Source organism: Lagenorhynchus albirostris, chromosome 3 (assembly GCF_949774975.1).
Source record: "Lagenorhynchus albirostris chromosome 3, mLagAlb1.1, whole genome shotgun sequence".
NCBI lineage: Eukaryota > Metazoa > Chordata > Mammalia > Artiodactyla > Delphinidae > Lagenorhynchus > Lagenorhynchus albirostris.
Window position 1 is genome coordinate 21,019,071 of NC_083097.1, and position 25,512 is coordinate 21,044,582.

Genomic DNA, 25,512 nt, shown 5'->3' on the forward strand with positions numbered 1-25,512 from the left:
ATATCTGAATCTTTAGGGGACATATTTAACTTAGACATCCAAAGAGAACCCCCAAAGTGTCACTGCACATATTTTCTTTTTAATCAATAGGGAAGTATAATGCATACTGGTAAAAGCTTTAAAAACTCTAATGTAATGTATGTTTACATTTCTTTCTCACTACAAAAAAAAGCTTAATATATATAGTATATGCACTTCTATTAGAAATATGAAGGTGAACATTTTCTCAACAAAATTTTAAAGATTCTCAGTTAGTTGAACTAATATATATTTGTTCAACTAACATATATCAGTATATTATATATAATATACATATTAGTTCAACTAACTTTATATATTAAACTTTTTGCTTTTTCTTTATATTTCAACAAGTATTTGCTGAGCCTCTTCTCTGCATGAAACACTGTACTAAGTGTCCCCTACTCTGCTGATTGTTATTCTCATCAAAGGTGTTTAATCCACATTATGGCCTCTGTGCTGTTTTGTTCCTCAGTGCTGAATATAAGCCAGTCTGTGTCATGATACTTACTGAAAGGTATATAGGAATTGGTTGCATAACTAATCACTCTAAAACTTAGTGCATAAAATAACCATTTATTATCCTTATGAATTCTAGGGGCCAAGGATTTAGATAGGGCACAGTAGGGTAGTTCGTTTTAGTTCCCCAAGGGCTAGGGCCTCACCTGGAAGTCTTGAAAGTTGGAATCACTTGAAGGCTCAGTAGCTCACCTGGCTAGCAGTTTATACTTGCTGATGGATGAGACCTCAGGTGTGACTATCAACTGAAATACCTACTTGTGGCCTCTCCATGTAACTAGGACTGCTTGAGTGGTTAGGTTCCATGGTAGATCATCCAGAGAGAGAAAGAAACAGAGAGACAGAGATCGAGAGACAGACAGACAGAGAGAGAGAGAGAGAGAGAGAGAGAGAGAGGGAGACACTGTATGAAGTCATGATACCTTTTCCCCAGATTCAAGGGGAAGGAAATAGATTCCAATACTTGATAGGGAAGAGACTTGGCAACATTTGGAAAGATATATGAGAATGGAGATATTGATGTGATAACTTTTGCAAAATGCAATCCCCCTCAATATTGAAATATCAAATATGTCAATCATCAATCTAGAGATATTTATGGTTTTTATATTTATTTTTACGTTTTTATGTTTCCTATTTTAAGTAATAATCATATTGCTTGAATCTAAAACAATGAAGAAGGTAATATGAGTGTATATAGTGGGAAAATCATCAGTATTATACATTTCTTATCCAGATAATAGAAAGCAGCAGGGCATGATGGCTAAACATTTTATCCTTGAATATCTTTTTCAAACAAGAAAAAGTTTAACTATTTTACAATACATATATCAATCAATTTTAAGGTCTGGTAGGTATGTATGAGACTACTACATTGTGGAATATAATGGTGATCAATGCTGATTAATAACAATAGGTTTATAAAACATCACTGCCTTTCAAAATACTTTTGTTGGTAAAGTACACCTATGTTAGTTTCCTAGAGGTTCCTTAATAAATTAGTAGAAACTGGGTGGCTTAAACAACAGAAGTTTATTCTCCCAGTTTTGTAGGCCAGAAGTCCAAAAATAACGGGTCAGCATGCTCTGTGGGGGAATTTGTTCCATGTCTCTCTCTCTTAGCTTATGCTGGATAACAGCAATCCTTGATGTTTCTCAGTTTATCAGCATATCACTCCAATCTTTGGCTTCCTTTCACATGATCTTGTCCTCTGTGTTTCTTCTCTTCTAAGGACATTTGTCATGGGATTTAAGGTTCACCTGGATAATCCCAGGAAGATTTCATCTTGAAATGTTTAACTTAAGTACATCTGCAATGACCCTTTTTCCTAAATAGTTCACATCCACAGGTTCTGTGTGGGCATACTTTTGACGGACCACCATTCAGTCTACTACAGTATCAATGGTAATATTTTACCAAAAATATAGAAAATTAATTAGTACACACATTGCTAAATGCTAAAGGGAAAACATAGAAAGTTCTTTTAGTTAATGTTTTTTTTCCTTTTCAATGTTAGCATGGGCTGCTAGTTGTCATTAAGTGCTTTACAAAATTAGATAATTTTTTTTTGCTGTTGAAATATCATTGAATTAAATTTAACATGGATTTGTCAATTTAAATATTTTATAAATACCATCCTTTGCTTGTTCAAGTAGCTGATTTGAAATTCAATCCATATACAGACCAGTACAGTAAGATATCTACTTCTCTGCCAAGCCTTATCCTCCCCAGGAAAACAAAAAGAAAAGAAAAGGAACAACAACAAAAAAAAAAAGGTCTGGCTTATATATAATTTTTCCATTCAATCTTTTGACTCTCAACATGGCTCACTATTGTTCAATTTATCCCAAGTCATATGTAATATCTATAATGCATAAATTAAGTAGCTTATGAGGCCAGTAGTCTGATATAATCAATTAATCCTTACCATACCTTTTTATTAATTCAGACTTCTTGACTTTTCACTTTTCCTATATAGTCTCATGTATAGATGGTCCAATTCTCTTACTAAAAAACCTTTTAAACCTATTTAAGAATAAAAAGTTGCCTATTAAATGCATCTACTAATTTTCACAATCTTTTTCTCAAGTTTCATATCTCTATAACATTGTAACTGAATATCTTAACTCTATGACTTTTGAAAATAAAAGTAAATTAAAACATAATTAACATATTATACAAGTCTAAAATCTTTATTTCTAAGAAAATATTACATTCTTATTTAACACATATAGGGATTATGGAGTTAAGGTAACTTTTGTAGATGCTTATGATTTAAAACATCCCTTAAATTTGTAGACAATACAACAAAGCATGGCTTATTTGTGGTTATTTTTGTTTGACAGCTCACTAAAATCATTCTTCAATATATTTCTACAGGTCACAGTGGTGATTCCTGGTAAATAAATACAAAGTAATATAAATTCAACACTGGTACAGAGAATTAGTTTAGATCTCACATACTCTGTAAACTAATTGTGTGTAAACAATGTTCAAGATATTGAATAGATGGAGGAAGTTGAGTCTAATTCCACAAAAATAAGAATTTATAGCTAGGAGAGAACTTTGTAAATCATGACCCTGAGGCAAATAGAAATTAAATAACTTATTCAAGTCAGTTTTAGGACAAGAAAGAATATTTTGACCTCCAGTTCTATTTTCTATGTATTATATCATTACATTTGAGAACATGCCCTCCAATTTAATAAGCCTTTACATTTCGGTTACAAATAAATTACTGAACAGTAATTAATTTTACAATAATTTAGGTCCTATTTGGTTTTTATTGTCAAAACAACTTTTCCAGAGATTTTTTCCCCAGCATGAATTACCCCAAAACTTGATAATAATTTAGGCAAGTTGGCAATGGGATGCTTTCTTTTAGGGAGAGATATGCTAGAATCAAGTGTATCAGTTTGAGTTTCTTACATAACACTACCAAACCTTGACTCTCAGTAGTAAATGATTTGAATGTGCTTTAAAATGTCTTAAATTCCCTTTAAATTGATGATGTTTTAAAATATTAAATATAGCAGACTAATAGTTCAATTAATATTACAGTGTTAACTGTTATTATTACTATGTTTTATTACTTGAATTTCAAAGCTGTGTTCTTAATTTTAATTCCATGTTATTTATAATTGCCTGAAACCATCAGTTAAACTAAAACTAGACTTGATTTTTTTTAGCACAATGACACATTTTCCCTGCTTATTTTATGGGAATGTAAAAAAAAGATGATGTTAGTTATTTTCTTAAATTAGATTGCTCTCTGAAATTCCTTTTGTGCGACATACTGTCTTGGAAAAGGCTTTACATTTTTTTAACAAAGAAAATCTCTCTTATTAGCCAAAATTAAAATAACTACTAATTAACTAAATTAAGAAATGCATTAGGGGAAATTAAGAAGTTTACTTAAATAGGCTATTTGTAAAGTTGGGGAAATAATCTTTTAACTGGAATACCCCAATTATTTTGTGAGTCCATAGCACAAAGAGATATCATAACACTATTTTAAAATTTGAAGAAGTTTATGATTTTTTAGATTCATAAAGTTATAATGTGATAACTGCAATTTTAATAAATTATTCTTAATCTAATTAAGTGTGCAGTGTGAATGCATCTAACTTTCACTGAAACTTTTTCATTGCGTTTTAACTAAAAATATCTCCTATAAATTAAAGTATGTAAATAGATATCTTACAACTGATACAATTTGATAATTAGTAAGGATTCACTCCTTTCTAAGTATATGAAAAACTGCAAAATAGATGCCTGATACCTACCAATTAATATTTTAGCTTGAATATAGATATGATTAGAGTAAAACAAAAATAAAGGCACTCTAAACTCAACAAAAAACATTAAATTAAATAAAGGCTTTTGAAAATTTACAATTTCCATTTACTGAAGTATTTGGGAAAATAAATGATTTCTGAGATACTGTATACTATAGTCACAAAATACTTATTAAAATTTTTGTGCATTTATATAATCATTCATTCATGTGGTGAAGTCTCATAAATTTTTCTCCCAAATCATAGGTGTAATGAAATTGATTTTTTAAATTACATTATTTTTAAAAAATACATTATATGATTGCATTTGGGGCAATGATCAGATAATACCTTAGTTACTCCAATGTAAGACCAAAGATTTCTTTATCTTAAGAAAACCCATGTTTTGAAAATTATTTTTTGTTTACATTTGCAATCATATCTTCTTCAAAAAGAGAAAAATTTAAATATTTCTTTGCAAAATGCACCCATTATATACTTCTTGCATTATTTAATTGGCTAGTACTAACAATGAAATATTGAATACAAGCAGTGAGAGCTAAAATCTTTGCCTATTTCTGGTCATAGGGAAAATCATTCAGCTTTTCATTATTAATAATTCTGTGAGTTATACATTTTTCATAAAAATCTTTATTAGGTTGAGTAAATCCTTTAATTCACAAGCTCCTGAATTTTTTTTTTTATGATGAATTGGTATTGAATTTTGTGAAATGCCTTTTCTAGAACTATGTAGATGATCATATGGTTTTTCTCCCTTTTATCCTTGTTTCTATGGTTAATTATATTAATTGATTTGGATTGTTGAGTTGATCTTGCATTGCTAAAATAAAGCCCACTTGGCCATGATATATTACCCTTTTGATATATTGAAGGATTGCTAAATTTTAAAAGAAGATTTATATCTAGGTTTGTGATAAAAAACAAAATTGTAATGTTTTTATCAAGTTTTGGTATCAAGGTGTGTCAGCCTCATAAAATGAATTAGAAAGTATACTGTCCCCTGTACTTTTTGAAAGACTTTACGTAGATTGATATTATTTTCTTAAATTTTTTACAGAATTCACCAGTGAAATAATGTGAGGTGAAATTTAAAGGGAAGTTTCTGATTACAGATTCAATTTCTTTAATGTGTAAAAGCTCATTAGTTAAACACAAATTAATTTTTTTCCAGTCAGTTGTGGACAACTGAGGATAACTGCTATTTTTTAAGGGATTTGTGCCTTTTACCTATGCTATTAAATTTATTAACAGAAAGGAATATTATCTTTTTAATGTTGTTAGCTTCTGTATTGATATTCCCTCTTTCATTCTTAATATTGGTAATGTGCTTTTCCTTTCTTTTCCTTTATTAGTCTTGGTAGGTGTTTATCATCAAAAGAATATTTTCAAAGAATCAGTTGTTGGACTTGCTAATTTTCTCAATTGTACATATGTTTTCTATTTTATTTACTTACTTCTGCTCTGATATTTAGTATTCATTTTCCTAAGCTTATATTTGTTGTTGTTGTTGTTTACATTACTAGTTTATCTCTCTATCTCATTGTTATGGAATAATATCAGATTTACAGAAACAATGCAAAGACAGTATAAAGAGTATCTGTATACATTTCACTCAGCTTTCCTTAATGTTAACATCTTATAAAGCAATTGTGTATTTGTCAAAAATAAGAAATTAAATTAGTATTAGCTGAACTCCAAACACTCTTTAATATTCACTTGTTTTCCACTCTTGTCCTTTTGCAGGTTTAGGATCCAAACCAGGTTACCACATTCCATTTAGTATTTCCAACTTTTCAAGTTGAAATGTAAACAGTAATTACAACCTTTCTTGTTTGCTACTGTAGATAATTAACGTTATAATTTTCCCTTAGGAATTTTTTAGTTGTTTACAAATTTAGATATGTTGTAATTTCATTATCGTTTGGTTGAAACATTTTATGATTTCCCTTTTTATTTTTCTTTTTAGAAAAATGTGCATTATAGTACACAAGAGAATATATATAGTAACCTCTATTATACATGCACTTAATATATAATTATATTCCATGCTACATATAACTATATATACTTAAATTATATATATTTCATATTATGTATACATATACACATTTCTAAATACTTCAAGCAATTTTCCAAAGAACATTTAAATGTCTTTGTGTGAATATTCTGATCCAATTTAAATTTAAATTTTATTCCTCACACTACTGACCTAATGTTAACATGCACTTACGTTACTGGCACTCACACACATATCTTATTGGTTCTGTTTCTCTGGAGAACCATAGAAAATACTACACTTATCACATTTTACCTAGTAGATTTGTGTAACCACCACTACAATCAAGGTACAGACCTATTCCATCACCACAAAATCACCCTTGTGCCACCCCTATAGAGCCCCACCAACACCTGGCCTTCCTCCCTATCATTCCTAATCTCTGGAAATCATAAATCTATTCTCCATCTCTATAATTTTGTTATATAAATAGAATCATACAATATGTGATCCTTTAAATGACTCCTTTCATACAGCGTAATGCCTCTGAGGGTTATTTAAGTTTTAGCATGTATCAACAGCTTCTTCCCTTTTTTGCTGAGAGTACTCCATGGTTTGGATGGTTTTGGTTATCAGTTTAATACTGGGTTTGCAGAATGAGTTGTAGAGTGTTTCCTCCTCTTTATTTTTGTGTAGAGTTTGAGAAGAATTGGTGTCAACTCTTTTTTAAATGTTCCATAGAATTCACTAGTGTAGCCATCTCCTCCTGGATGTTTTTTTTGCCGGAAAGTTATGAATTAAATCTCTTTACTTGTTATATGTGTGTTTATATTTTCTGTATCTTCTTGAGTCCGTTTTAGTAATTTGTATATTTCTAGAAATATGTTCATTTCATCTAGGTTATCTAACTTGTTGGCATATACATATCCAAAGTACTCTCTTATGATCCTTTTTATTTCTGATGTTCATATTTATGTCCCCACTTTCATTTCAGATTTTAGTTATATGAGTTTTTTTTTCCTTAGTTATGCTAAGAGGTTTTCAATTTTGTTAGTCTTTTCATAAAACCAACTTTTGACTCCATTGATTTATTTCTATTGCTTTTCTATTCTTTATTTAATCTCTGTTCTAACCGTTATTATTTCTTTCCCTCTACTAGTGTTGACTTTGTTTGTTCTTCTTTTTCTAGTTCCATAAGATGTAAAGTTAGCTGTTGATTTGAACCCTTTCATCATTTTAAATGTAGGTGCTTTCAGCTCTAAAATTTCTCTCTGAGCATTGTTTTACTGTATCCCATAAAATTTGGTATGTTGTGTTTTAATTTTTATGTATCTCAAAGTGTTTTATTGTTTACCCGTGATTTCTTCTTTGACCTTCTGTTATTTAAGAGTTTGCTGTTTAATTTTCACATATTTGTGATTTTTCTAGTTTTCTATTATTGATTTCTAGATTCATTGCATATTGGTTGGAGAAGATACACTGTATAATTACGATCTTTTTATATTTATTGTGACTTGTTTTGTGGCCTAATATATGCTATTTCTTGGATACCATTCCATGTTCATTTGAGAAGAATATATATTCTAGTTCTGTTGGTTAAAATAAACTATATACGTCTGCCAGGTCTAGTTGATTTATAGTGTAGTTCACATCTTCCATATACTTATTAATCTTCTAATTGTTTTATCTTTATTAAAAGTAGGATATTGAAGTCATCAACAATTATTGTGGAACTATTTTTCCCTTAAGTTTTGTCTTCATTTGAGGGCATATAGTTGTTTGTCATATGTTTATATTCTTCTTAATTTATTAACCCACTAATCAATATATAATGACCTCCTTTGTCTCTTGTAAAACTTTTTTATTTCAAGTTAGTTTTTGGATATTAGTATAGCCACCACTGCTCTATTTGCATGGAATATCTTTTTTCATCATTTCAATTTCAGCCTATTTGTTTTCTGGTATAAAGTGAGTCTCTTATAGATATTAAGTTGGATTGTATTTTGTATTCATTCTGCTAGTTTCTGTGTTTCAATTAATGAGTTTAACCCTTTTACATTTAAAGTAATTATTGATTAAAAGAAGTACTTATTTCTGTGGTTTAGCTATTTGCTTTTGGTTTGTCTTCTACCTTTTGCTCATTTTCTCCATTATTGTCTTCTTTGGTGTTTGATTTTTTTTGTAGGGCACTAATTTGATACCCTCCCCACTCCCTTTTCTGTATTCTTTCCAGATATTTTCTTTGTGGTTATTCTGAGATTTACAATTAACATCCTAAATTTACAATAATACAGTTTGAATTGATATAATTTAGCTTCAAAAACATACAACTGTGCTCATATAGGCCCACCGTGCCCTCTTTATGTTGTTACTGCCACAATTTACATCTTCATAACCTGTGTGCTCATTTATAACACAGATTTACAAATTTTGTGTGGATTTGTATTTTAAATATATAGTAAACAAAAATCAGCTAAAATTTTTAAAAATCATACCACTAGCTTTTATTTTTCCCTGTACAGTTACCTATGCCATTCTTTATTTCTTTACACACATACACACTGTATAGCATCATTTCATTTCAATCTGAGGACTCATTTTAGCATTTCTTATAGGACAGGTCCACTAATGACAAAGTTTCTCAAATTTTGCTATCCATAATATCACAATTTCTCCTATTTTGAAGGATAGTTTGATGGGTGTAGAATTCATAATTAACAATTTTTGTTTTTCCACATTTTAAATATGCTTTCCTAATCCTTATGGCCTCCATGGTTTCTGAAGACAAATCGGCTGTTAATTTTATTGAGGATCGAATGCAAATGAATAAGTGCTTTCAGAATTCTCTTTTTGAATTTCTCGAATATGTAGATTTGTATCTTTTATATAATTTGAGGATTTGGGGCCATTATTTCTTCAAATATATTTTTCTGTCCTTTCCTCTCTTTCGTCGCCTACTGGGTCACCCACTGTGTGTATGTTGATATCCTTATTGTCCCACATCTCTTTTAGGTTCTGTTCTTCTGTTCTTTGGTTTTGTTCTTTCTCCTCCTTAGCCTGCATAATTTCAAATGACCTTTCTTTTAAGTTTGCTGATTCTTCTACCTGTTCAAATCTGGTCTTGAAATTCTCTCATGAGTTTTTAATTTCAGTTTTGTACTTACAAGCTAAAAAATTATCTGGTTCCATTTTTTTATAATTTCTATCTCTTTTTTAAATATTCTATTTGTTGGGTCACCTGTTTTCCCTTTAGATCTTTGTCAAAGGTGTCCTTCAGATTTCTGAGTATATTTAAACTGTTGGTTTAAAGTCTTTGTCTAGTAAATCTAATGCCTGTACCACCTTAGGGACAGTTTGTTACTCTTTTTAATAAAATTAGTATACTTTCTTATTTATTTGCATGCTTCATCTTTTGTTGTTTTTGTAAAGTGGACATTTTGAATACAGTGATTGGTACCTGTGGATTCTTCCTCATTCTCAGTGCTTAATTCGTTGCTTGCTCTAGGTTGTAGCTGTTTGTTTTAATAATTTTTGGGGTAAAATGTGTATTCTTTTCTATAAATGTCATCTGAAGTCTCTATCCCATTTTTTTATGTTTAACTAGAGTATTGACAGAAATTTCCATGAATTCCTTGAATGCTGAAAAGGGAGAGAGAGAGATAAGAAAACTCAAACAAAACCAAACAAAACCAAACAAAACAAAATCCATTGTCTGTACACTCAGTCTTTCCAGAATGGTTCTGTGCTGGAATATATATTGCATCCTTCCATGTATAGTCAGACCATTTATAATTATGTTTTAGTCTTCATTTACTGCTTGGACTAAACCAAGAGACCAGCCAAAGGTAAAAGCTTAAAGTGTTCTTATATCTTTATTTTCTGAACAGGCACCTTTTGCAGAACGTGAATGTCACTTTCTAAATTCGCCAATATACATGGACACTTTCAAATGTCCTAATTTCAAACAAACAAACAGGCAAATGAAACAAAACAAACCTTATTCCCCAGCTTTTCCTCCCAGGCTTTCTATTATTTGCTTCTACTTTATTTTTTTCTTCCAAGGGGTAGCTTATCATTCATTTGCTTTACAAAGAGAGTGCTTTCATGTTAAGTGTTCTTAATACACACACACACACACACACACACCCCCCACAGAGACACTCTGGGAAGTGTTAGATATGTCTATTCCCTTGATTATGGTGATATTTTGGTTGTTTGAATATGCCCAAACTCATCAAATTGTACACATTAAATATGTGCAGGATTTTTGTATATAAATTATACTTCAATATAGCTGTTAAAAATAAATTCAAATTAAAGGAAGAAAAGAAGGAAGGAAGAAAGCAAGGAAAGAAAGAAAGAAAGAAAGAAAAGGAAAATTCCTAAAGCTAGTGCTTTTCTATTATCCCAACCTGCCTATTTTTCCTTAAAACTTAAAATTTATATTCATAAATTTCTCACATATTTTCTATATTAAATATTCAGTAAAATTGTAAATGTTATCAAAAATAAAAAAAGATATTTTATAAAATTTTATAAGTTTTTTCTTTAAAAAATCACTACAAACTTAGTAGCTTAAAACAACACAGATTTATTCTCTAAAAGTTCTGAAGATCATAAGTTTGAAGCTGGGACAAAGTGAGAGAGTGCCATGGACATATATACACTACCAAATGTAAAATAGATAGCAAGTGGGAAGCAGCTGCATAGCACAGATGCTTTGTGACCACCTAGAGGGGTGGGATAGGGAGGATGGGAGGGAGACTCAAGACGGAAGAGATATTGGGATATATGTATATGTATAGCTGATTCACTTTGTTAACAAAGCAGAAACTAACACACCATTGTAAAGCAATTATACTCCAATAAAAATGTTAAAAAAAAAACAAGAAGGGAGTATCATTGTCATTAAAGTAAATTTTAAGAAGTAAAATGGTGATATAATGCAAATGTAAAATGAACATGTTAAAGATTTTATTCAACTCACTACAAGAGTGAACTAATAAAATAATACAATCAATTCAAAGAGCCAAAGGACATTTGAAAACTGTGTGTGTGATTTAATTATGTGTGCTTTCTAATATAAATTATAAAATTCATATAATTATGTAAATAATTAAATGTTAGACTTCTGGGTTGGAAGCAAAACTGGTTAATGTCTTATAGTGCAATAAACTGTAACCTTTGAACTTAAAAAAAACAAAAAAAACCCAAAAAAAAAACAGTTTCAAGATGTTAGCAGTGCTGTTTCTTCTAGAGACTCCAAGGGAAGAATCCTTTTCCTTGCCTGTTTCAGCTATTAATGGATACCTGTCCTTTCCTCTAACTTCAAAGTATATCATTCCGTTTTGTGCTTCCATCATCATTTTGCCTTCTCTCCTATCTCCTGCCTCCTTCTTGTGGGAACCCTGGGATTACATCAGATCAACCAAAAAAAATCAGAGTAATATCTTCCCATCCCAAGATCCTTAACTTAGTCATATCTGCAAAATACCTTTTGCCAAGGTACCATTCATGGGTTCTGAAGATTAGAACATGAACATCAGGAAGGGTCATTATTCAGCCTACCACAGTAACTAATGATATGTGGTTTCATTCTGCAAAGTTAAATTTTAGGTAAGTAAAACAGTGATTACACAGATACTTTGGATGGTCTTTTGCAAAATAATAAAACAAAAACAAATAATATCAATAACTCTTAATCTTAAACACCTGTTTTATGTTCTTTTATGCTGTACTTACATTTACTCACGAAAATTCATTTATATGTTATCTGAGAACATATATTACTACATATATGTTAATACTTAGATTTTGCCCTTAGGGAGATTTTCTTCAGGATATTTTGCCATTTCAAATAAAGAAACTAATTGAGTTTCCAATTTATGTATTCACACAGGTGATTCCCCATATTATTTTTCTCTTGTGCCTCACTACAGTTCTGAAAAGTAGATTTCTTAAGTCACTGCACTGCAGTTTTCCTTTGCCAATTAAGCTCTAGCATCTTATTTTATATGCCTGACAGGCTGTCGATTAACTAACGGTGGCTTTTGGCTCTTGTTAAATGTTCACTTTTCCATTTCTAATAAGATTCATACTCTCTACCTAGACATCACCAAACTATCATTCCCTACTGTCATACATTATCATTTTTCTCATACATTAACTATATCTACAACTGTATTTATATGTCCATTAATTTCCTAAAATGTTTGAGGTTAAATTTTAAAACATATATTCATATGGTAAAAGTGAATTTAAATTATTATGCCATTTTAGATTTAAATAGATAAACTGATCCCATTACATCAATTATATCTTGTTTCTTGCACTACCATACCAAACTGAAAGTCTAGAATAATATTGTATATTTTGTTTTTGTTTACTTATCTTTTACTCCTGGCTGTTAGAATGAAACTGACAGACTGTTTTCAGCTCACTAAATTCTAAATAGACCATCCCCCCACAAAACAAACATGCAAAAAACAGAAGAAACACAAATTCAAGATATGAGTTTCAAATATTTGAAAATGCTTTCTCTCCTGCGACAGTGGGTTTGGGATATTTAGTCAAGTAAATTCAATCAATTATTAAAAATATCCTAGACATTTAAAATATTTTTGTTTATTATTTCATTAATATTGATGTGAAAATTATTTGAACGCAAAGATATAGTACTGCATCTCAAAATATCGCCAACTAGCATAAATTATAGTATTTCAGAGTATTAGAGATTACACATATACAAATATAAATTTAATTACATATGTTTTTAACTAAATTATCAGGTTATTTTATCTTTATAGGAGCACTAATGCTTAATCTTGCTCAATCTATTATGTGCATAAGAATTGCCTGGGAAGATAGTTTAAATTACAAATTTCTAAGCTCCAACCCTTGCTTATTTTGAGTCAGTAGATTTAATGTGGGGGTATAAGGAAAGGATATTTTTAATAAGCCATCACATGATTTTCACATGTTAAATAAAGGACCATTCAGAAAATACAGTCATACAGGAGATTTTATGCAGTTTAATTAACATATTTTGAAATTTATTGACAGTTTAATCATTTTATAAAATGAAGTCATGTGAATTATGATTTACCTTATGCCAACCTATTAAAAAAAAAACTCCTGCAATTAGTATGAAAGTTTACTTTTTTCTATATGATTTCAAAAAAGTAAATATCTGCCATTTATGGATATGAAATACATAGCACTGACTTAAATTTTCTCTGTTATAAACACGGAGAAACTATCTGAAATTCAATAAGAACATAGCTATAACCTCTGTCATAATTAGAATAATAATCAATATTACTATCTTCAGAATATGTTCCAAGCAATGCTATATAAGAAAAGTGGGAGAGTAGATAGAGGCAGCGGATAAGCAGAGGGCCTGTGATTAAATTTGTCAATTTTGTGAGAAACAAAGGATTACTTAGTGGCCATCTTAAACGATAAATACTGGCAAAGGTTTATCACTTCATACAATATAAGATTATTAATATTTGTTGAATTTAAAAATACTTCTTTGGAATAGGTGACATCACATATTATTTCTCTTTTGAGGGTATATTGGTGTACTTGTGCTCTAAAGGAAGAAAAATGATATTTGAAATTAATGAATTTATTACTATGCTTAAATGCAAGCTTTTTCTACAGCAGTAAATTGAAGCAATGCAAATTCTGAACCACATAATTATATTCATTTTTGATATCTTATTAAAATAATAAATCCCTTTGAGTTTATATAATCAGAATTAAGACCACTATTTTTCTTTAAGCTTCAATTGGCAGGAGTACATTTTAGGCAAAGAAAATACCACTGTATCTTACATTGGTAAGATTACAAGTTCACATCTTACAGCATGTGACTGTTTTTAAAAATTATTGTATTTTTCTGCAGTCTAAAGTTATGATGAGTCTTCAATAAATGAGGCAAAATATAAAGGCTACTTATTTGAGGATGACTTTAATGGTGTTTCCAGTTTTAACTGAGCAAGGCATAGAACTAGGGTTTAGACAATTAGTCTTTGCTTGTATTTTTCTTTCTTTCTTTACATTGAACATCTTTTTTTTACTATTACATCAAGCTTAGTTTCTGACTGAGTAGGAATGTCCATGATGTTTCACCTTTAAATAAGAATTTTAAGAATACAATATTCCTGGGAGAGGTTAATAGAGCATCAAAGTTGAATGTCTTAGTTGGATGATTTTAAATGTCTGTGATCATAATTAGGGTTTTAGAAGTTCATTAGCGTGCCTTTTCAGTAACAATGTAGGATAGACATGTAAGCCTTTTTTTCTTCTAAGAAAGTACAATTTATTATTATTAAGGTTGACATTTATTGAGTATATATGTGCTAATCAATGTGAAAATAATCTTCAGGAATAAACTAACTGAACATATACATCACCTTTATAAAATTGTTACTATTATCACCCTTATTTTATAGATGGGAACATTGATAAAATGTACAAGGAACTGTCAAGATCCAACAACTAATAATAAAATACAAAGACAGGTGTTTCTGACTCTACTCAATATTTTGAGTTCAACAAGCAGTACAGATTTAATCCACTCAGTCTGTCTTTTTACAAACAATGGGCATATTTTATATGGAATATGCAAATTTCTTCTACAAAAATATTTTCTTTATTTCTGGTTTTGAGGCCTGTCTATGAAAGTCGTGAGTTGAACTATATTACCCTTCAATTTTTCAATGCTTTACTTCTATAAGCATATACTATTCTCTAGTGGTAGCTAACATTTTTGAAAATATGACTTTGTCCTTCACATAAATGGTAAATGGTTGTCTTTTCTGCCAATCACTTTTATCTTTGCAATGTAAGCTAAAGGTGATATGGCTTATTGCAAAAGACGAGGGTCATCATGAAAATGAATTTCAATATTCCTTGATGTGTGGGAGCCATCAATTGTGAAGAAAAGCCTTGAGCATGAATGATGAAATCATAAATTCTTTTGCAATCTGTTCTTTGTATAAAAAGAAAAAATAAAGATAAATGTAACTGTGAACTGAATATGATATCATCAATAATAAAATGTATTCATCCCAAGATGAGGGAAAAAACATGTTTGATATGTTGATGAGAATATATACTCTAGTTTTATTGAAATTTTGAAGAAACACAGATACTGAGGACATAAAAATTGTTAACTGATATATAGTAATAAATCAGGTATAGCTGAAAATGATAGAAGATGGAAGCAAAAGAGAACTTAACCACCCCCAAATTGTAGGGATGAATAATATCGATCTTTTCTAAATCCCTAATCCCAATCTGTATTGAGAGTTACCCATTGTAACAAAATTTGTCAGATTCAGCAAAGTATAGGTTGATTTGCTATTAAGACAGCTAAAATAAATAACTATATTGCCATCACCAAGGTCCTATTATTTTAGCAATGCCCTCACACACCACTTGGATAACCCACTGCACAACAATTATAAAGAGTTTAGATGCACATAGTATTTTTCTGAATTCTGGAGAAGGTTCAAAATATTCAACAGGAATAAGACACATTTCAAAAAAATTCTCAATTTTGTTGGAAAACAAAAACTTATAGGAAATAACTACCATGAAGATGAAAATGATTACATTTAAGTAAGCATCAATAGCTTGGATAATAATGAAAGCATAATATGTAAAAGAATTTCAGAGGCAAATGAGAGCTCTGCAAGCTGGCATGGTCAGAGCTCCTATCATGAAAAACATAGTAGTTGAATTACATCAAGCAAGTTTCCAGTGCCATTTTTGCAACAACATTTGCTCCCTTTGTGTCTCTCACATTTTGGTAATTGTTGTAATACTGAAGGTTTTTTCATTATTATTATATTTGTTATGATGACCTGTGATCAGTGATCTTTGAGAGTACTATAGTAATTGTTTTCGAGTGCCATAAACCACACCTCTATAAGATGGTGAACTTAATCGATACATGTGTGTGTTCTGACTGCTCCACTGACTGGTTGTTTCCCCATCTCTCTCTCTCTTCTCATGCCTCCCTATTCTCTGAGACACAATGACATTGAAATTAGGTCAGTTAATAACTCTACAGTGGGGACTTCTCTGGCACAGTGGTTAAGAATCTGCCTGCAAATGCAGGGGACACGGGTCAGATCCCTGGTCCAGGAAGATCCCACATGCCATGGAGCAACTAAGCCCATGTGCCACAACTACTGAGCCTGCGCCCGTGAGCCACAACTACTGAGGCTGCATGCCACAACTACTGAAACCTGTGCGCCTAGAGCCCATGCTCCACAAGAGAAGCCACCGTAGTGAGAAGCCTGTGCACCACAACGAAGAGTAGCCCCCCGCTTGCTGCAACTAGAGAAAGCCCGCGCTCAGCAATGAAGACCCAAAAATAAATAAATTAATTAATTAATTTTAAAAAAAACCTCTACAATGGACTCTAAGTGTTCAAGTGAATGGAAGAGTCCCACATCTCTCATTTTAAGTCAAAAGCTAGAAATGATTAAGTTCAGTGAGGAATGTGTGCCGAAATCCAAGATAGGCTGAAAGCTATACCTCTTGTGACAAATACTTAGCCTAGTTGTGAATGCAAAGGAAAAGTTCTTTAAGGAAATTAGAAGTGCTAATCCAATGAACACATGAATGATAAGAAAGTGAAATAGTCTACTACTGATATACAGAAAGTTTTAGTGGTCTGGATAGAAGATCAAACAAGCCACAATATTCCATTTAGCCAAAATTTAATCTAGAGCTAAGGCCATAATTCGCTTCAATTTTATAAAGGCTGAGAGAAGTGATGGATCTGCAGAAAAAAAGTTTGAAGCTAGCAGAGGTGGATTCATGAGGCTTAAAGAAAGAAGCCTCTCTATGACATAAAAGTGCAAGGTAAAGGAGAAAGTGCTAATGTAAAAGCTAAGGCAAGTTATCCAGAAGTACTAGCTAAAATAATTAAAGAAGGTCCCTACACTAAACAGCAGATTTTCAATATAGATGAAACAGCTTTAGATTGGAAGAAGATGCCATCTAGGACTTGATAGCTAGAGAGGAGGAGCCAATTCCTGGCTTCAAAGCTCCAATGGACAGGCTGACTCTTGTTAGGGCCTAATGCAGCTGGTTAAGTTGAAGTCAGTGCTCATTTACCATTCTGAAAATCTTAGAACTGTTAAGAATTATACTAAGTCTACCCTGATTGTGTTCTATAAATGCAACAAAAAAACCTGGATGGTAGTGCATCTGTTTACAACATGGTTTACTGAATATTTTAAGCCCACTGTTGAGAACTACTGCTCAGAAAAAAAAAAATTATTTCAAAATATTACTGCTCATTGACAGTGCACCTGGTCACCCAAGAGCTCTGATGGAGACACACAATTAGATTCAGGTTGCTTTCATGCCTGCTAACACATAACACAACATCCATACTGTAGCCCATGGATCAAGGAGTAATTTTGACTTTCAAGTCTTATTATTTAAGAAATACATTTCTTAAGGCCATAGATGCCATAGACAGTGATTCCTCTGAGGGATCCAGACAAAGTAGATTGAAAACCTTCTGGAAAGAATTCAGCATTCTAGATGTCATTAAGAACATCTGTGATTCATGGGAAGAGATCAAACTGTCAATATTAGCAGGAGTTTGGAAGTTTATTCCAACCCTCATGGATGACTTTGAGGGGTTCAAGACTTCCGTGGAGGAAATAACTGCAGATGTGGTGGCAACAGCAAGAGAACTAGAGTTAGAAGTGGAGCCTAAAGATGACACTGAATTGCTGCAATCTCATGGTACAACTTTATGGATAAGGAGTTGCTTCCTATGGATGAGCAAACAAACTGATTTCTCGAGACAGAATCTATTCCTGGTAAAGATGCTGTGAAGATTATTGAAATGACAAAAAGAATTTAGAATATTACATAAACTTAGTTGATAAAGCAATAGCAGGGTTTCACGGGACTGATTCCAATTTTGAAAGAAGTTCTACTGTGAGTAGAATGCTATCAAACAGCATTGCATGCTACAGAGAAATCATTTGTGAAAGGAAGAGTCAATGTGGCCAACTTCATTGCTGTCTTATATTAAGAAATTTCCACAGCCATCCCAACCTTCAGCAACCGCCACACTCTTGAGTCAGCAGCCACAAACACTGAGGCATAACCCTCCACCAGCAAAAAGATTACAACTCATGGAAAGTGCAGATGATGGTTAGCATTTTTTAGCAATAAACTGATTTTTAATTAAGGTATGTACATCATATTTTTTAGACATAATTCTATTGCATACTTCGAAGACTACAGTATAATATAAACATAACTCTTCTACGCACTGGGAAACTAAAAAAACTTTTTTGTCTCTTTTTATTGTGATATTCACTTTACTGTAGGGATCTGGAACCAAACCCACAATAGCCGAGGTATGCCTGCATTAGGTCTCAAGTTTTATTTCCAGAATTATACCTTTTCAAACCATCTACATTAGATATGGAGTTTTCATTTTTCTCACTTATCTTGGAATGAGGAGGGGGCATGTCTCTCTCTCTCCCTCTTTCTCTCTTTCTCTCTCTCCATATCTATTTAGTTAGTTAGTTTATTAATTAGGCTTATTTGTGATTTTTTTTATGCCCAAAATCCCAAAGAACAAGACTGATTCATTATTCTGAGAAATGACTATTTGGCCAATCATTTTCATAAGATCTTATTGATTCATAAACTGCTTTATTAACATCTTCCACAGTGGATATTTTTTACCATCCATGAATGGGATATAGAGAATTCATGAACTGCATGCGGATCTTATGTGTATGTGTTTTAACAACTTTCAGCAACCCTAGTATGAAAATTTCTGCTTCCCTTTTATGTCTCCAAAGGAGATATTATCTGATCTCTGATCATTTTGTATAAAAGACAATGGCATTTGATTTTCACAAAAGGCTTGAAGAAAAGTGGGAAATAACATTTATTGAGAAGTTGTGTTGGAACATGGAAAGTGAGCATCCTTTCTATTCTCAAAACAATCTTATGAAATACATATTCTTATTTCTATTTACATGTTAAAAATAAAGCCTTAGAGATTTTAACTACCTGCTCACAATCAAGTTAATTTACATACTGCATGTAATACTGCTAGTAAAGTGATGGTGGTAAAATTAAACCTAGTATTGTTGACAACAAAAATACAGACAAATAAAAACACCAGTTTTTTCTTTTATCTATACCATTCTGCATCTCAAGTTTTTTTTTCAATGTCCATTTTCTCTTTCTTCTTATGCATTTATCACATTATATTTGTCACCTTGATTGTTTCAGAATCAAAACAAGAATATAAATATATGTTTTAATTAAAACCAATAAATACGTGAAAAGATGGAAACATAAAATGATCTGGTTAACCATCAACTATAAAATAGCTTTTATTAAGGACTTGGATTAATAGTAAGGATTTTGTACTTTAGGAGTGAGATAGTGCTAAAAAAGGTGGCTCCTGCCAATGTTTATAAAAGGGACAGCATTAAAACATGGACTTATGGGAAACAGAAGATTAAAAAGGTAATTACTCAATAATGAATGATAGAAAATGACATTTAAAAGAGAAAAATACTTTACATTGTGGTTCTATTTGGCTTCAAAAACTAAATTTTGGTAAAATGAAAATTATTTGGATAGGTATAGGTGATGAAATTATATGACAGGGAGATAACAGAAAGGAATGGAATTTTAAAAAGATGAAATTAGATCAATTCTGTTAGAACAAATTTTGTGTAGACAAAAAGCTTAGCATGGAGATTTTAATTTGATCCTGGAGAATCCAGAATACTAGTATTTCTTTTTTTTAAATTTTTATTGCTATTTTTTTTTTTTTTACAAAACAAAGGTATTTTAACTGTATTTGTTAAAACCTTTACGTCTTTCATCTATGACTCCCCTCCACCATACTTCCTATTGTGTCTGGTAGCAGAACATGGCACCCACATTCCTGGTAACTAACAAAGTGAAGGTTAAGTTGGAGAAGCATTTATTATAGGTTTAGTGGAATATATTTACATGGATCAGAATCATCTCCATCAATAGTTATGCTTTTCCTATCTGTCTGTAATAGTCTGGTGGAATTCTAACAACCATTGTCAAAACTCACCTAAAGTCATGAAAGGACACAACCGCACTCAAGATCATGTCACTATATGTATTCTATAGCAATAAGTCTTGAACATACGTGGGTAGTAAAAGAAAAACCAAGATATTAAGTGTTCAAAATTGAATTTAGTCTGTGGAAAATGTATTAGATGTGCAAAATTTAAAGGAATATTTGATTTTCATTTTTTGCCTAGTCAAAATAGAATATTTCTGTCAACAAGAATATACTTGATGGTTCAAGATATACAATTATATATATATATATATATATATATAGAGAGAGAGAGAGAGAGAGAGAGAGAGAGAGAGAGAGAGAGGGAGTAATTCCTGTGTTTGCAGGGCACAAAACTGTATCATTACCACAAAATGTTAGTAGCTATGTTTGTGAAGTAGCATGTGCTGTATATTCCAAGCTATAGAATACCATCTTAACATATCACCAATAATGAAACAAAAAGCTGGAAAAAAAGTTTCCTTAATGAGCAATAATGAAAACAATAATCAATCCTTCTAGTAAGTAGCACATCTCAAGTAACATTCTATTCTCCCTATAGAAAATAGAATAAAATTTTGTGTATGAAGAGGCTATCAAAAAGTATGTTGACAAGCATTATTTCAGAATAATAATGTTGGGTAGTTAACTAATACAAATATTAGGCTAGTATTCTTAATTCATAACTGTATTTAGCAGTTTTTAAGAATGTATAATATCAGATTTACTTTCATATTTATTTTGGAGGACTCCTGCAAGTGAATAAACTTCAAGAAACACAAAGTCTACATCCTATCTGTGCTTAAATCTCAATTTGTGAAGTGCAGGTGAGGTTTCCAAGGGATGGGAACAGGTTGGTAGCAGCAGGGGGATCACTGAAGAAGTCTTCATGGAGTTGAACAGCTCAGTGTGAAAGTCATCTCTGAGTCTGCCCAGAACAACGCTGGACAATCATTGCTTGACATTGGTGTCCTCATCAGAAAGAGGGCAAAGGATCTGCATCACAGTGAATCACAAGGAAGAGTAATCTCCACCATTTTCCTTGACACCAACCTCCAGCAGTTTTGAGACAGCAGATGGGTAAGCTTGTCAATATACAACTGTATTTTCCAGTCATTCAAGAGGGTGGGAGTGCAGAACAGTTTCATCTGATTAAAAATTTTGAAGTAATGTGATATTGCTCACCCTTGAGCACAAAATTTAGACTCATTACATGTAGGAATGTGTCCAAGATGGTGAACTATTTCTGGTTCTTATGTATATGTGTCATAAGATTTTCACAACCTCTAGTTTTAAAGCCAATTGATTTTGAGATAATAACAAAGGCTCCTTTGAAGAACTGCCATGTAGAGGTAAAAAAAATCTCAGAGAAACCACAGATTTGGCAAATTACAGGGAATTGGGAAGAGACTGCATTTGGAAGGGTATGCTTAAAAAAATTCATAGAAAACACAGTGTGATTGGGGGGAGGATGTAGAAAGAACAGAGAAAGATAATGTTTAAGGCGTCTGTCTCAAATGCTCACATTTTATGTAAAAAGGGGTTAGGCTTGGAACAATTAAGCAAAAGGCTTTCATTAATCTAACTCTCTCCTTCCCTAGATCTTAGACCCTGACTGAAGAAAAACATACAGTCATACATAATAAATTCATATTTTAAATTACTGACCACTAATCCGCTGGCCCTCAGTGCTAATTTGCTACATTCTCTTTGTCTACCAATTTACTCACTGCCCTAAATAATTCTTTCATACCCTACATCTCACTTTAAATCTCCAACGCTCTCCCCTCCTTACTATTAGCTAGTACCTTTTCTTCTCTTTTTACTGAGACCATAGAATCAATTAAAAGAGAATGGCTATCTGCACTACTGTATGTATTCATACACTGCGGTCAGATTCAACATTCCTTCCTGCTAACACAGAGGAACTATCAGTGCTCTATGCTAAGGCAAACTTGTCCATTTTTGCATTCAGTCCCATCCTTTTCACCTATTCAAGAAGTGTCCCAGAGTATGGCCCTCTCTGCCATAAATTCTCTCTCTACACTGATTCTATTAGATAATTCCATTAGCAAACAGGATGTACTCTTGTTTATTTTAAAAACAGAAAAAACAAAAAAGTCTTTTTCATCATATCCCACTTTATCTTCTGCATAGTTACTCTGACTTCCTTTATCCTTCTTTATTTTTCTGTTGCTCAAATGCATCAAGTGATTTCTTACCTCAGAACCTCTGCACATGCTCTAAATTCAAACTGGAACCCCTTCTACATGATGGCTATATGATTTTGCATCTGGATCACTTTCACTTCCTTCAGGTCTTTCCTGAAATTTAATCTTATCACGGAGGCCCTGAATGAGGACTCTTTACAATAGAGCACTACACCCCTAGCACCCCACACTTCCTATCAAAACTTACTGTTTCTGCTATATCTTTCCTCCTAGTTCTTGTCCCTCTTGGCTCCTTTATTACAATGAGAGCTCCATGAGAATAGGAGATATTTAAAATTTTAATGATAGATTCTAGCCAATGAAATATAAAATCATAGATATAGACATAGAAAATGACAATTGAAAAGAAAATATGTTATTTGTCAAAAGAATAACAACTAGCACAGTGGTAAAACTAGTGGCTTTTCCAGTTTGATTTAGTTGGCTTTCCAGATCAGTGGGAAACGGTGAATTATCTGGGGAAATGGAATTTAAAACCACAAGGTATGCGGCAACATTGTTTACTCATCAGTTGAACACAAATGTAAGTAGCTGTTAAGATCCAATGCTCATTAGAGTATGAGGAAAATAGGAATACCATACATTGTTGATGTGAATGTAAACAGGTAAAGACTCTTTGGAAAGCAATAGGTAGTGTATATTATTATATTTCTTTTAACCAACATATTCCACTTTTGTGGCACTGCACTAGAGAAATAAGCACACATATATCTGTAGATATATGTAAATATTTAAAAATATTTTAAATGGATACATGTATGAATTCATGCATACATGTATGAATTATATAGTTAGAAATAAATAAAAAATGAATTTATTCAAAGGAAGGAAGGAAGAAAGGAAAAAAAGAAGGGGAATGATTATATTCTAGCTGTGAATATTACATCTTTAGAGACAAGCCTTAAAATGTCAGGGTAGGGGCTTCCCTGGTGGCACAGTGGTTGAGGGTCCGCCTGCCGATGCGGGGACGCATGCTTGTGCCCTGGTCCGGGAGGATCCCACATGCCGCGGAGCGGCTGGGCCCGTGGGTCATGGCCGCTGAGCCTGCGCGTCCGGAGCCTGTGCTCCGCAACGGGAGAGGCCCGTGTACCGCAAAAAAAATTAAAAAATTAAAAATAAATAAATAAAAATAAAATAAAATGTCAGGGTAGAATAGTTACTCTTGAGTAGCTTTGTCTCTATAAAAATGGCCATTTCTTCATATACTACATTCATGATGACAGTTAGTTGTGCAAAAGCTAAGCTGTGCTTCAAGTTTTGGCAAGTATTAGAAAACTCTGAGTGTGGAAGCACTTTGGTTATATATTAGACTCTTACTATGCTATCTGCCCTTTTCTGGCCAGAGCAAGGGTTCCAAGATGAGGATCAGATTATCCTGTTAACTTCTGACACCAGTCTGTGCAAGGGGCTGCCATGCTCATGCTATGGACTCTCCAGTTATGCTATGCAATCTGATGTTGTAAAGGTTGTTTCCCTGCTCATATTCTGGAATCCACCACAGGAACTCAGGAGAAGAGACTACTGAGCATGACTGATGGAGAACATCAAAGTAATCAAATTTTATTTGCAATGCTATAAAAATCAATGCTTTTGAAGAAATTTCTTTATAAATCAATGGGTGGCAATATGCATCATTATGTAGCAATGCTTTAAAAAACAACTCTAGATGTAGGTCTTAAGATGCATAAGTCAAGCTTCTTCAAGAGAAACAGAACCAAAAGGATTTGTGTATATAGAAAGAAATGTATTTTAAGGAATTGGCTTGTGTGATTATGGATATTGGCACATCCAAAATCCACAGGGGGTGCAGGCAGGCTGGAGACTTATAAAATGCCGTAGTTCAAGTCTGAAGACTGTCTACTGCAGAATTCCTTCTTGCTAGCGGGGAGGTTAGTCTTTTGTTCAATTAAAGCCTTCAAATGAATGGGTGAGGCCCACCCACATTATGGTAACAGATCCACTTTACTCACAGTCCACCAACTCACATGTTAATCTCATCCAAAAACACTCTCACAGAAACATCTAGATAAATGTTTAACATCTGGGCACCGTGGCCCAGCCAAATTGACACATAAATTTAAACATCACACAAGATAATAAAATTAATTTACAATCTTAGTTTTAATGAATGTCTCTGAGATATTTCAAGAAAAAATAAGTTGAATACTTGTGGAAACTAAAGATTTTTTTCTCTGTGTATTATCATATAATATGTTAAATCAGCTTCAGTTTACAACAGGTTATATAAATTTTTCCCCAGAGAAAGAGAATATACACTGTTCTTTTTACTTTCTCAAACTCAGTAGAGACTCCACGCATAGCAAAATATAAAGCTGAGACTATAATGCATTTATGTAGCATATAAATTTAAAATCTCATTTTATATTTTGTTTGCTCTAGAATGACATAAATAAAGTCTTGACTAGGAGGCACTATGAGAGAAAAATTTTGCAGATGTAAGAGAATCATATGATTATTTGTTGCATATTCAAATATGGATGTGTTTTTGCACTAAAACAATATTCACTGATTTTCTTCACTAGGTGCTACAACCTAATTTAAAATACAGTTTTAAATGTATAGTTGTGGCTATTGTGAATAACAAAAAATATAGCTATGTAATAAACATGAGATTTAGTGAATGTATTATATACATTCAGTTGGTGGTTTCATAACCTATTTTGGACTTATGTTTGCAGTAGAATAGTAAAAAGGTATAGGTATAACAGAAAAGGGTATTATTTATTGTATAAGTCAAGTCCTCCGTTTTACACATAAGGAAATTTACCACAGACTGAAAGTACTTTCCCTCCCCATAAACTTTTCATTGACAGA